The sequence below is a fragment of the Phascolarctos cinereus genome, unplaced genomic scaffold, assembly GCF_003287225.1.
Source record: "Phascolarctos cinereus isolate Bilbo 61053 unplaced genomic scaffold, phaCin_HiC Scaffold_5;HRSCAF=322, whole genome shotgun sequence".
NCBI lineage: Eukaryota > Metazoa > Chordata > Mammalia > Diprotodontia > Phascolarctidae > Phascolarctos > Phascolarctos cinereus.
The window spans coordinates 300,623,473-300,636,026 of NW_027555958.1; the positions used below are offsets into that span (position 1 = coordinate 300,623,473).

Below are 12,554 nucleotides of genomic sequence, written 5' to 3' on the forward strand. Positions count from 1 at the left end.
TCAGATTCTTCTCTTATATAATCACCTGAATATATCTACCCTCATTCTCCATGGCAAAGAAGGTTAAGGGTTAAATTCTTCTAATAAGTTCATCCAGCCTGTGAATCTAATGACAAAGATAAGATTCAAAAGAAAGGGGAAGAAGATACAGTTATAAGAAAGTTTGAGGAACTTAGGATGAGGACAATTCCTTGTTGGCCAGTGGAGAATTGGTAGGTAGACACAGGAAAGAGGAGTGAAGACAGGAGCTCAAGAACAGGAAGTTAATGTTTTCTATAGCATATCCAAGACTGCCTTTTAACTTGCAAGTCTTAAAGACCCATTGCTTCTTTGCCCACAACCCCAGTCTTCCCCTAATGCAGAAGTGTTTGTAGCAGGAGAATGAGACACTTTACTAGATATTTCTTGGGACATATTTGCTAAATCTTATCCTGCCTTATTCTGATGGCCAAGCCCCAGGGAAGGAGAGTTCTAGACTACCTGTTTATGTTGCAAGCTGAGGCAAAGGTAAGGCATTCCTGTCCACACAAGTGAGCATTGATCCCATTAGCAGACAGTAAGAAGAGTCTGGTCTTTAACACTTGAGTACTCAAGCCCAATATTTAACTAAGTCACTAAACCTTTCAGCCTCAGTTTCCTCATCTATGAAAAGAGACTGTACTAGATGACCTCTAGGGTCCCTTCCAGCTCTAAATCTATAATCCTTTCTCCAATACTTCTACTTTTAAGACCATTCCTCATTTTTCTATGTAATATAACCTTGCAACTCAATTCCACAAGTTCCCCTGCCACTTTGACATTTATTTTCCACAACCTTAGGCTTTTTCTGTATTGTAGGGATTTGTCTCTAGTGGAGTCAGAGGAATTTCTCAGCCTAAGATATTGAGGATGAACTGGGTCCTTTGTTTTTTATTTCATTCTAGCATACAGCCTTACCTCTTTTTGGTTCTGCTTCATTTCTTTGTTCCAGCCTCATTGTCTTTCTGAAGAGCCTAGGGTAGGTTGGAGAGTGAGGAAATGCTTTGGCCTCACCTTCAAGGAGAGGCTGAGCCACCTCTGTTCAGGCTTTTATAGTGGAGATGTGCAGGGCAGCATTGGGAGTAGGAACACCAGAACTGGGTGCTGGTCCCAGGTGTAGAATTTTCCTCTCCCCTGTTGCTAATATCCTTAGGAATATTCTCCAGATAAGATGAGTTACTCCAAATCAGGGGAGGCACATGGCATAGAAGATAGGAAAGAAGAAAGGTTTTGGAGTTATTTGGCCTGGGTTTGGATCTGCTAAAGATCTTCATGACCTTAGGCAAGTTTCTTAACTTCTCTAGGCCTCAGTTTGGGTATGAGGAAATTGGACTAGATGATCTCTAAGATTCGTTTCAACTCTTAAGTTCTGTATTTCTAAGGAGAAGCAGTCTTTGGTGTGTGTGCCCCTGAGTGACAGTTGTTGACACTGTAGGACACAATATATACATATCTGTATCCACTCCTCCCCTTCCAGCCTATGCCTTAGGCTTGCCAGAGGCATCCATTTCCCTGCTGGATACCCAGGGCTAAAGAGGTTGCCACTGGGACTCACAGGAGCGCAGCAGTGTCTTAGAAAGGTTGTCCATAGGGCAACATACAGGTTTTCAGCCATTTGGAGTGGAGTGGTTTGTAGGGTAGAGAAGAGGGAGCTAGATGAGACCAATGATATCTTAGAAGGACTTGGGCTTTGCTGGTGGGTATAGGAAGCTTTATTTATTTTGTGAGGAAGTAGAATGGAAGAAAAGAGAAATTGATTTACTGAGTGCTCTGTAGCTGGGCAAGAAAGAAGCAAAGGTAGTCTTCTGTACTACCCCAAACTCTGAGGCTTGTTACTTCTACCATTGACGTTTCAAAGCTCAGCTGCAGGTGGTGTCTGTTGGACACAATTTTTGGTGTGGCTGAAGGGGAGAGGCATGAGGGGGGCCTGCTGTCCATGATAAGGCATGTGGAGGCTACTCCAGTGTTCTGGTGATTGATCACTGGGGCACCTACATCTATGCCTGGACACTTCATTTCTCTCATATGCCCACCTCAAAGATAATGTTCTGGAGCCAACAAAGGGAAAGAAAGTAGAAGCTACTTTGAGGTGAACAGTCCGTTACTCTTTAGGTAGGGTTTACTTGGGGTGGGTTATCTCTTAATGGGGCTTTTCTCACCTTCTCTGTGTCAGCCCCAGAATTGTGCTGTAGTTTATTCTTCTAGAAAAAGAATATATGAGCATGACCCACAATAGGACAGTTATGTTAAAACACAAAGAAGAACTTTCCCAGGATAGTTAAGACACTGGAATTGAGGAATCCCTTTCTTTGGAAATGTTGCTCTGGAGTGGTTTAAGTGGGCTTTAGTTTAAAGGCAAGAAGATGGTTAAAGTGATTTCTCAAGGTCCCTTCCTACCAGGTACTTAAAGATAAACCAGAGACTTTATGTCCAAAGCATACCATTTCCAGGGAGTCAGGAAGTAATTTCTTGTCTCTCCCTTGAAAGGCTGTAAAAGGATCAGAACAAAACTTAATTTAAGGATAGGGTGTGTGAAAAGGCCTTGGTTTCTGAATAGGCCTCAAGTAAGAGAGTAGTCTGATGAGCTCTTTCCAGGGGTGAATTCTTTGTACCCCATTAACGTGTGAAACACCCTGAGAGGCTGGCTATAAACCAAACCTCTGAGACCAAAGAGGGGTTAGAAGAATGAGGTGAAGTTGTAGGGGTTGATAGGCAAAGTAGAGTGTGGCCATGCTGGTGTGGGTAGCCTTTGACAAAAACCAGTAGCTCATTTTTAACTACAGAAGAGGCTCATTGCTGTGGATGTTCAGAGTGAGAGCAAGGATTTTTTTTCCCCTAGCTTTCACTTGCTCTAGAAAAAGCAATTATTAGTGTCTGTAGCCCTGTGGAAGGGGGAGCTAAACATTGAAAATGAGAAAATGTGAGCTCAAAAGTCTAGACCTTTTCCAGCTTCAGGAACACCTGAATTCTAACCCTGTACTAGAATTATTAATTCCTGCTAGGTGACAGAAAGAAGATTAAGGGCAAAGAAGTTGAAGGAAAGAGGAAGAGATATGGAATAGAGGAAAAAATTTGGAATATACAAGTATCTCTGGAGTGGTGGAGAACTGAGGAGGATAGCTGAATGACTCATTTCAAAGCAGAGGTTCTTAGAGCTTTTTTGTGTCTTGATCCCTTTGTGGTAAAGCCTGTGGACCCCTGCTTAAAATATTGTTTTTAAATGCATAAAATAAATATGTAGGATTGCAAAGGCACCCTATTATATTGAAATAGCAAAATATTTTTCTTAAAAGTTCACAGATTACAGGTTAACTGCTGCTTTCTGGGGACCCACTGTGTTTCAGTGACCAGTAGTATTCCCCTGAGGTTAGAAGTATAGGACTGGCATGCTAGATCTGGGCGTCAGGATTAAGGGAATTCTAGAGAAGGCCAGGCTTGGTCAGATACATAACTCATGTGCTGACCTTGATTTAGGCCTCTTTATGCATCCCAAGTGAGTTATTTAGGAACTTGAAGGAAGAATAAAACCCATTTGAATGTTTGGGGGGAGAGAGGAGGTTAAGCTTACTCTTAAGTTAGCGCTAACCTAGTTTCAGTGTATTTTCTCTTCTTCAGTGTAGCTCTGAATACTGGATTAAAGGTAGAGAAGAGTAGAAAAGACAAGATACTGAAAGAAAAGGTTGAAAGTATCAGGGTATTTGACCTAGAAGAAATTCGGCCATAGTATGGAAGAGTGGCTCACCCTCTACAACAATTACTTTTTTCTTTAACCATTCATTTAAAAGGAATTGTTTGGAAGATGGCAAAATGTACATTTTTATTACTATAGAGGGCCAACCTTGAGAAAGTGAAATTAAACATCAGGAAGGCCTTACTGTTGAGATTTAGAGCTTAGGGGTGCTGCTGGGACCCTGAAATAGCAGCACAAGGGTCCCATCCGAATGAATTCGACCCAAGCCTTCTTTCAGCCAAAGACAAGATTTATTAAAGATCTGCCATATTGGCCAGACTCTCAAGGAATCTGAATATTTGTGATGCTTGTATGGACAAGCAGGCTAGATCGAATCCGAGCCATGGGCCAGATTGAATCTCAGCCTCTTAATGGAGACAAGATGTATTTTAGATATGGAAAGACTGTGGGAGGGATCTAGGAGTGGCCAATTAATTTGGGGTGACTGGAGGAGGGGCCTAAGGAGGATCATGATGGGAGTGGCCAGTAGGCTGAAGTGAGTGGAGGAGGGGTCTAGGGAAGGTCTTGATGGGAGTCACTGGGACCTGGACCAAGAGAATGGGGTCTAGATAGGATTAAGGGTGGGAAGTAGCCTGGGGCCATTGGGGAGGTAATGGACAATGAAAGGCTGGACTAGATTAAGGATTGAGAATTGGTTGTAGGCCATAATGAAAGGCCAGTTGATAGGATTAATGCCTCAGGCGATTCACTAGAAATTGATTTGATCAAGTGGGAAAATTCCAGTAGAGTTCAAGGGTGGGGTTTCCAGAGCCTGTACCCCATCATTACCAGTAGTAAACACTCAAAGAGGAACCTCATGAGAGGTTGTTGTGAGATCTCTATCTCTGGAGACCTTTAAAAATGAGCACAAGGTTTACCGGAAGTCCAGGAAATGAAGTTTTAGCGTTGTGATTCTGATTCTAGGGACGCAGGTCATGGATTGTGAATACAAGAGTTGATCAAGGAATGGAATAGTTCTCATTCTAGCATTTCCCCAACCCTAGTGGGGAGGCTGAACCTTCACATACCTTTGGGCTTGTTTGAAAGTCGAGGTGTGTGGCTTATAGATCGGTAGCATTTTTTTTTCTTTTTGTAGCTTACTTTGAAGTCAGGCAACTGAATTTGTGATTTTGAAGACCACATCCAGTGCCAGATTGCTGAGAGGAATAGTCTGATAGGTGGCACAACACATATGTGTGTCCCTGGTTGTTTTGAGAACACCCACCCACATATGCACACATCCACATGCATATTGAACACACACTAGCCTCTATGCCTCTCCTTTCTTCCTTCTTTTCCTCCCTTTAGTCCTTGGAAAGATGCTCAGGGCCTCAAGAGCCTCAAGGTGATCTCAGATGTAAGAAATCAGTTTCCCTGAGAAAAGGCAGTATGATAGAGTTAGAAAGGGCATTAGACTAAAAATTCATCTGGACTCTTAGTTCTTGCCCTTGTTTATAGAATTTCAATGGGGAAGCAATGATTCAACAATATTGAGTGTCTACTGTCTACAGATTTGGATAGAGTCCTGTAGAGAAATCAGAGATGGTCCTAGCTTTTAAGGAGCTCCTGAGTCCTATTGGGAGAGGTGGGAATCAGAGATAAGAACCTTAACAACAACAAAAAACAATTTCAACAGCACTCATAAGTAAATGTATATTTTTGGTTTTGGATCAGGCCTGTGATTTGAGGGGGGGGGTTGGAATCCCCAGTATGGAGTCTCCCTCCACTGATAGAAATCAGTAACTTCTGTAACTTATAGTCTTAGAGAGTTTCCTGGGATACTGAGAGGTTATCTCATTTTCACAGCCAGTATGAGTCAAAGGCAGGAATTGAAGCCTAGTCTTCCTGATTCTAAGATATGACCCTGACAAAATGCCTCTGACGAAAACGTGTTAATGAATACAAATTAAAATACTGTAGGGAAGTGAGAGTAGGGTAGTACGGCTTCTTGAGGGAAGCATGTTTTGAGATACTTAAAAGGAATGTTATGGGGTGGCTGAGAAGAGGTAGAGCCTTCTAGATACTTGGGTTGGCACAGCCAAAGGTAGGTGAATGAAAATGAGCCTGCTCTGTGTAAATGAAACTAACAGGATTAGAACAAGATGATACTGAGAAATGAGGTTGGTAAGTTAGTAGAGCTGCCTTGAAGGTCAGTCTTACAAATTCAGTTTTAGTTTAACAATTTAGGGGGTGTCTTTGTTTTTAAGTGGAGGAAGGACAATGAAAATGGCTTTTGAGGAAGATTATTCTAGTGTGAGTTAAAACCAGAGGCATTGGTGATTAACTGTTGCAGTTGTCTAGCTGTGAGGTAGGTGATGAGGGACTGTACTAAAATAAGTACTGGTGAGACTAAAGGACAGGATTAGAGGAAAACTTAAGAAGACTTAATGATACTTTTAATGGGAAAAATGGAAGTGATAACTCCCAATTATGTGGTGATATGGGCATTGGGAAGTGGTGTGTTTTGGTTTCTAGGGGGAAAGGGGCATTACTATATAAACCTACTATAAGACAGGACCATTTTCAATATTGGGGTCATATCTAGTATGAGGCTCAATAAGGTAGGCACAGTATAGTGACAAGAGCCTAGGCTCTGAAGAACTAGGTTCTAAGTCCTGGCTCTCTTACTGCCTGTGTCACTTTGGAGAGGTTACTTCCTCATTCTGGGCTTTAGTTCCCTTCATATGTAAATGAAGAAGTTGGACTAACTTGATCCATCCCTTCCTGCTCTAAATCTGTAATCCACGTGCTTTTTTGCCCTAGTCCTCCCACTGAAGCCAATAGGACTCATTTGAAATTTTGAAGAGTGAATTGCTGTACTCTTTGACATGGGGAAAAGTGAGAGGAAGGAAGAAACTACTGCCATATCCTCATCCCAATAGCCTAGCTTATTGGAGGTATGCCTGGCAGGTTTTGGTCAATTTGTCCTGGGTGTGGGAAAGAAAAATGTGAAGTTTTGCCAATTCTTTCTTTCCCCCTTTAGAACTTTGAAAGTAGGGTGTATCCAGTCTGTGACAGCATCTGTCTGTGGATACAACACATTCTTACTCAGAGCTTGGAAGTCCTCTGTCTCTGTCCCTCCCTTGGGGTCGTTTGTATCTCCATCTTTTTTTGCTCCCACAGCCATAAAGTGGGGGGGAAGCTGTTTATTAATTGGGTTGGGAATGGGGAGGGGACCAGCAGGGGACTCTTTAGTGTATCGGGCGGGGGTCTTACTGAACGAGCCCATTAGCCAACCCCACCGGCAACTGAAACGGGGCTGCAGCCAAGTCCTCTCTGTTTCAAAAACTCTCCTTTGCCCGAAGCAGATCAGAACAGGGCCTGCGGGAGCCCTTAGCTTCTGATTGCAGCTGTGAGGAAGGACAGAACAATTTATAGGAAGCCAAGTGGCTCCTGTCTTTCTCTCCTCCTCTGACTTTGGAGAGGATAGCGGGCTGGGTCATTGTAGTCCCATTCCCTAAACACACACCTCTGAAGGATCTCCTTAATGGGTATAAACAAGACCAAAAAATGTATTTCTATTAGATGGATAGTGTATAGTATATTTGTGCTGTAGATGTGATCACATGCTCTTCTTCTGCCTACTCAGTCATGTTATATGAAGGGTCACTGCCTAAGAACAGAGGCCGAGCAGTACTAATAATATTGAAGAGGGTGTTGAGATTAATTTCTCGCTTCTTATCCCCATCCAAGTGACCTCAGTCTACCCTCTAGAGCTTTAGTGGAGTTTGAATTGGAGGGGTTGGGTATGCTTTCTTAGATTAACTCTCTGGACAGAAAAAGAGTCTCTAGGAAGGCCTCACTAGAGCTCACTTAAGTGTACCCTTTGGCTAAGTCCAAGTGAAAGACAATAGTGGGTCTATCACTTTCAAGTGGCTTAGATACTTCCCTGCTGAGTGTTCTCCAAATAGGGTTATGCTAAGTTATAGAATCAGGGAATATTGGAGAATAAAGGAGCCATAGAGATCATCTGTTACAGCCTCTTAGTTGTATAGAAGAGAAAGGAATTCCTCTCAGCCAATAGTGAAACGGATGCTTTGTTCCAGAGGTTCCCTAGCTACTTAGTTGGAAGAGCTAGGAACAGAAGTCAGGATAGAACTTTTAGACCAGTGATCTTTCCACTATACCACTTTTTTCATTTGATATACATATGTGTGAATGGGGTGTGTGTGTGTGTGTATGCATATGTATACACACACATATATGCATATATACAGAGAGAGAAAGAGGAGAATGAGACACTCAGGCTGATGTGTGGGAGTGGTGGGGAGTTATTAGGGAAAAGGAACTGAGAAGCTTTCTATGCATTTTGTCACTAAATGAATAATATGCAAATACCATACAAATTGAGAGAAAGGCATTTTTAGAGTCAAGCTCCAGCTCTCTTGGGAACATGACTGGGGATGTTATGTTATGGTCATGGCTGAGGATTCTGATGCTCTCCACCTTTAAGTAGTAGCTGTCTTAGGACACCCATCACCCTCCCATGGGGGAGTAGCATGGCCAAAAAAAAAAAAAGATTATTAGTGAGAGGAGAAATTTCTTGCTAAGTTTGAACTCTGAGTCATAATACAGACACATTGAAATGCAAAGGAGGAAGAAGGGAAGAAAGGGAATAGACTTATTTACTAGGTAGAGAACCAAAGTCAAAATAATCTCTGAAGCTGCAAAGTAGAAGCAGCAATCCATAGGCCCTCAGCATAATGGGGCTCCATTTGAAAGTATACTGGTGCATATGCTTAGGTGAAGGGGCAGCCTCCACCTGGTGATAGGTAGGAGAAGACACTCTAGACAGCTGTTAGGTACTGTGGTTGTGGGTCAGTCTTTTGCTTTGGGTGCATAGTTTAGAAGAGCCTTATTTCTAGCCTTTTCCAAGATAGGAGCAAGGCATAAAGGGAAAAAAGGAGAGGAAGAGCCAGCTAGAGAGCTTAGAAATCAAAGTTACTAGCCAAGGTATGTGGAAACAAGGAGTGAATCACTAAGGCTACCAATAAGGTGGAATCCAGCTATTATTACCCATCAGATTTCCTTGTATTTACCATCTGGTCCTGTCAACCTCAAGGCTGATGGGAGTGAGGCAAGGGGCAAAATATGGGGTTGGCCTCTATACAGATTGGTCTCTGACTTGGAGACAGAGGATATATCTCTTATTCGCCTGAATTACTCCAAGTAAACTGCCTCATAGTCAAAGCCTTTTTCTGGTCTCTAAACCACCCTTCAGAGAAGTTAGAACACACTTCTATAAAGGACCCGTGATCCTTAGGTCCACACAGCATCCTTACTCCAACCAAGTCCACCAATCCAATGTAAGAATCATCTTTCCTACAAAATTTGCTTGTATAATTTTGTGATTTATCACTTTAATTTCTGTTGATTCATGTGTTTCTTGTCTCCCCCATCAGACCAGCTGTTAAAAAAAAAAGCAGAGAAAGTCTATGTCTTTGTTTGCCATCTTGGGTTGGGAGTAAGAGTACCTTACATTTGTGTAACACCTTACATTTTCACATATAATCTCTCATGTGAAGCAGGTGGCTAAGAAACTGTGACTTATACAAGGTCATACAGCAAGTCAGTAATAGAATGAAGACTAGATTCCGAGTCTTCAGACTCCTAGTCCAGTGTTCTTTCTCATCTATACCACAGTGCCTCTAGGAAATGATGTCTGTTTTTTCAGGACTCCAAGTGTCTGATATGAATGAATGGATGTATCATTTATTAAGGACATACATTGTGTAAAGTGCTGTGCTAAGTGCTGGGGATACAATTAGAAAAGAAAAACAATCCCTCCTCTCAAAGAGCTCACATACTAATGGGGAAGACAACTCATATCAAAGGTTTCAGCTTTTTATCAGATGGAAGGGCCCCCATGGTCTTTAGGGTATGGGGGCAAAGCAGATGTTAATACCTCTTCTTTAGCATCATTTCCACTGGTAAAATCATCTGTTTCTGGTGTTGGACCGTATGATTATGCCAAAGAGTTTGCCGACAAGAACTTTCTTTTCTGAGGTTTCAGTAATTGAGGCTATATAGCACCTGCAGGAACAGTTGCCAAGCTGCATCTGAACAAGGGCTACTTCCTAGCAGCATGGCTGAAGGCACTGAGCTGGAAGCATTGCCATTTCCAAGGGTCTTGGGTTCAGGGTCCTGGGTTGTTTCCAGCAATCTGAAGGTAGTAGTGGTGGCCTACCTGCCCAGCACATACTGCCTCCTGTGTCTCCCCTGTCTGATATAAAACTATTCACTCAGGAGCTCAGTGAAGACTTGCTGCCTTGTTTCAATTTCTCAGGTGTTAGGAGTTAGTGTTTAAGGGTATGGGAAGATTGTCATCATTTCTAATGTCTTATCAATTAAGTGTTCCCTGCTGGAAATAGCTTTTCTGACCTGGGATTCCTTGTTTCATGGTTATAATACTGACCTACCTGTCTTTTCTTTTTTTATAGAACAAGTTAATAGCAGGAAGGGAGGCTCCTGAGGAATGGGCACCATGCCTACAATAATCTCACACTTAGAGCCTTGGCAAACCTCTTGGCATCCTTCTAGAAGTTTTTGGGATTCTGAAATCAGGTAAGAGAGAGTCTCACAGCTTGGTGGAATACCCCTCGCTCTTCCCTTTCACTTGTCTCAGTGTCTTAAGAGAACCAAGCTAAGCTTTTTTTTTTTTAAATTTTTTCCCCTAGATCTTTGGAGAAAGAGATGATGTCACCCCGGTTTGGTCATTAATCCTGGTGCCACAGATACCTACTAGTTAGAAAGTCTCACACCTTCTTTCATGTAGCAATCCATTTCCTTCTCATTGTTCTGTTCTCACTATCAGTGAAGTGTTTACTGTATTCTGGATACCCATCAAGGGCTAACAGCCAAGTAGTCATTAATCTTCAGTTTTCTTTTCTCCAGGCTAGGTTTCCATCCTTTACATACCCTACCATCCTTTGCCCTGTGCTCCTTTCTTCTTCCCTGCTTTTCTGTTAGGTGGGGAGGGTAGGGGATTATGGGGGGGGTATATTCATTAATATGGGGAACTCCCAGTATGGAAATTTTCTCCACAGTTGCCCATTATCAATGTATTATCTTCTGGAGTTGCTCAGGGTACTAAGAGATTTCAGGGATTTGTTTATGATCCCATAGTTCGATAACATTTGAACCAGGTTTTACTGTGTCCAAGACAGTCCTCCTCTCTCTATCCACTATACCAGGCTGCTCCTCTCCTTCCCTTCAGGCAGGGGTTCTGTACCTGGGGTTAAGATTTCAAAGGGTACATGAACTTGAAAGAGAAAACAGTTACATCTTTATTTTCACCAAACTTTGTTTTCCTTTGTAAGTTTAAAACATTTTAATATTTAAATTTAATTTTTAATTTAACATATTTAATAAATTTAATAAATTTAATATTTAAAAACATTTTTTTTCTGAGAAAGGATCCTGAGACTTCACCAAACTGCCAGAGGGGCCCATGAAACAAAGAAGGTGAACAACCACTGCCTTAGGTAGATAGATACCCTCTCTCCACCCCCACTCCCACCGCTGCCCCGCCCAGCTGTCAGGTCTTAATATCCTTGGTCACATTTGGGTACCCTTATACTGTCTCTTTGCCATTTAGACACCATCCCTGCAGAGGCATCATACATAGTATAAGAGAAAGGACACTGGGCTAGGAGTTTGAAGACTTGGAGTCTTATCCCCATTCTTTCACTTACTGAAGGTATGACCTTGGATAAGTCACTTAACCTCTGAAGCTACCATTTCCATTGGGTGTCTAAAGGGGCATTTTGAATGAAGACATCTGAGAATGTGACCATTTAGCCTAGGTGAGGGGGCACCTCACAAGAAGGAAGAAGGGGTGGGGATGTTCCTGTTTGAATATCCCTAAGGGAATGAGAAAGGCAGCCTGATATAGTGGATAGAAAGAAGGCCAGTCTGTTCCAGGGTAGGGAAGAGCTATCCTTATCTTCTGAACTAATTTACTTTTCTGCCTCCCTTTCAGGTTTTGATGAAGACCCAGCACATCCTGGGTGGTGAGTTTAAATCCTGTTCCAGAATTTATACAGACTTGTCAGCTGTCTTCTTTTACTCCCAGCTCCTGGCCCAGGCAAGTCACAGTGAAGTAACCTTACAAAAAAATCAACTTGGTGCCCTCCCTGCCTCCAAACAGGACTGCCTGTCAGCTAGCTCAGAATAGTATGATGGCAAAAGTGTCTTTCTTCTCCTCCCTCAATATTTCCAAAGAGAAGAAAGTCCTTATTCTTTTCAACTGCCCTCTGCCCCAGTGGCTTCTAGTCCTGACCACTGAGAAAACCTTCCTGCAGCAGCTTTATATCCCACAAACAGAAAAGAGTCAGTTCTTTCATTTGTTGGGTATGGGAGGAAGGAACCAGTAAAACAAGATAATGGAAGATAGCTGGGAAGAAAAGGCCCGACTTGGGGGGGAGCCTGCCCCATTTGCCCTTTTCCAGTGGATGAGAAGGCACCAGTGGCCTGAAACCTTGGAGATTCACTCCACCCTGTGGCCTGCAGGCCTGAGGGTATGTCCAGCCAGCTTGGAGAAGGGAGTTCGGCTGTGCCTCCAAGGAGAAGGAATTGAGGCTGTGATATTCCACTAATTCCCAGAACTTCCCCAGGGACTGGAGAGTATGTTGGCCATAAGGAGGAATCAGCCACCAGATGTCACCCTCTGTCAGAGCTCAGGTGTCAACCTGGGCCGAGTGCCTGTGGAGAGCTGGCAGGAAGGGAGCAGGGCTTTTCCCCCCATTTCCCAGCGTGTTAGAAAGCAGTCATCGTTCTTTGTGGTAGTCTTCCTCCCTCTTCTACT

At 42.8% G+C, this 12,554-nt stretch overlaps 1 protein-coding gene across 6 annotated transcripts in view; it reads left to right on the forward strand.

Moving 5' to 3' along the window:
- Positions 1-12,554, forward strand: part of CDK12 (cyclin dependent kinase 12) — an 80,816-nt gene that overhangs the window by 47,881 nt on the left and 20,381 nt on the right. Inside the window, exons 14-17 of one of the 6 annotated variants that reach the window (XR_013487212.1) lie at positions 10,189-10,312; positions 11,164-11,232; positions 11,346-11,447; positions 11,730-11,834. The gene's annotated coding sequence lies outside the window, so the exon portion shown is untranslated. Of the gene's footprint in view, positions 1-10,188; positions 10,313-10,425; positions 10,701-11,163; positions 11,233-11,345; positions 11,448-11,729; positions 11,835-12,554 lie in introns of those variants that run through there. The other 5 variants (XR_013487213.1, XR_002326651.2, XR_013487211.1 and 2 more) reach the window with 5 other exon arrangements.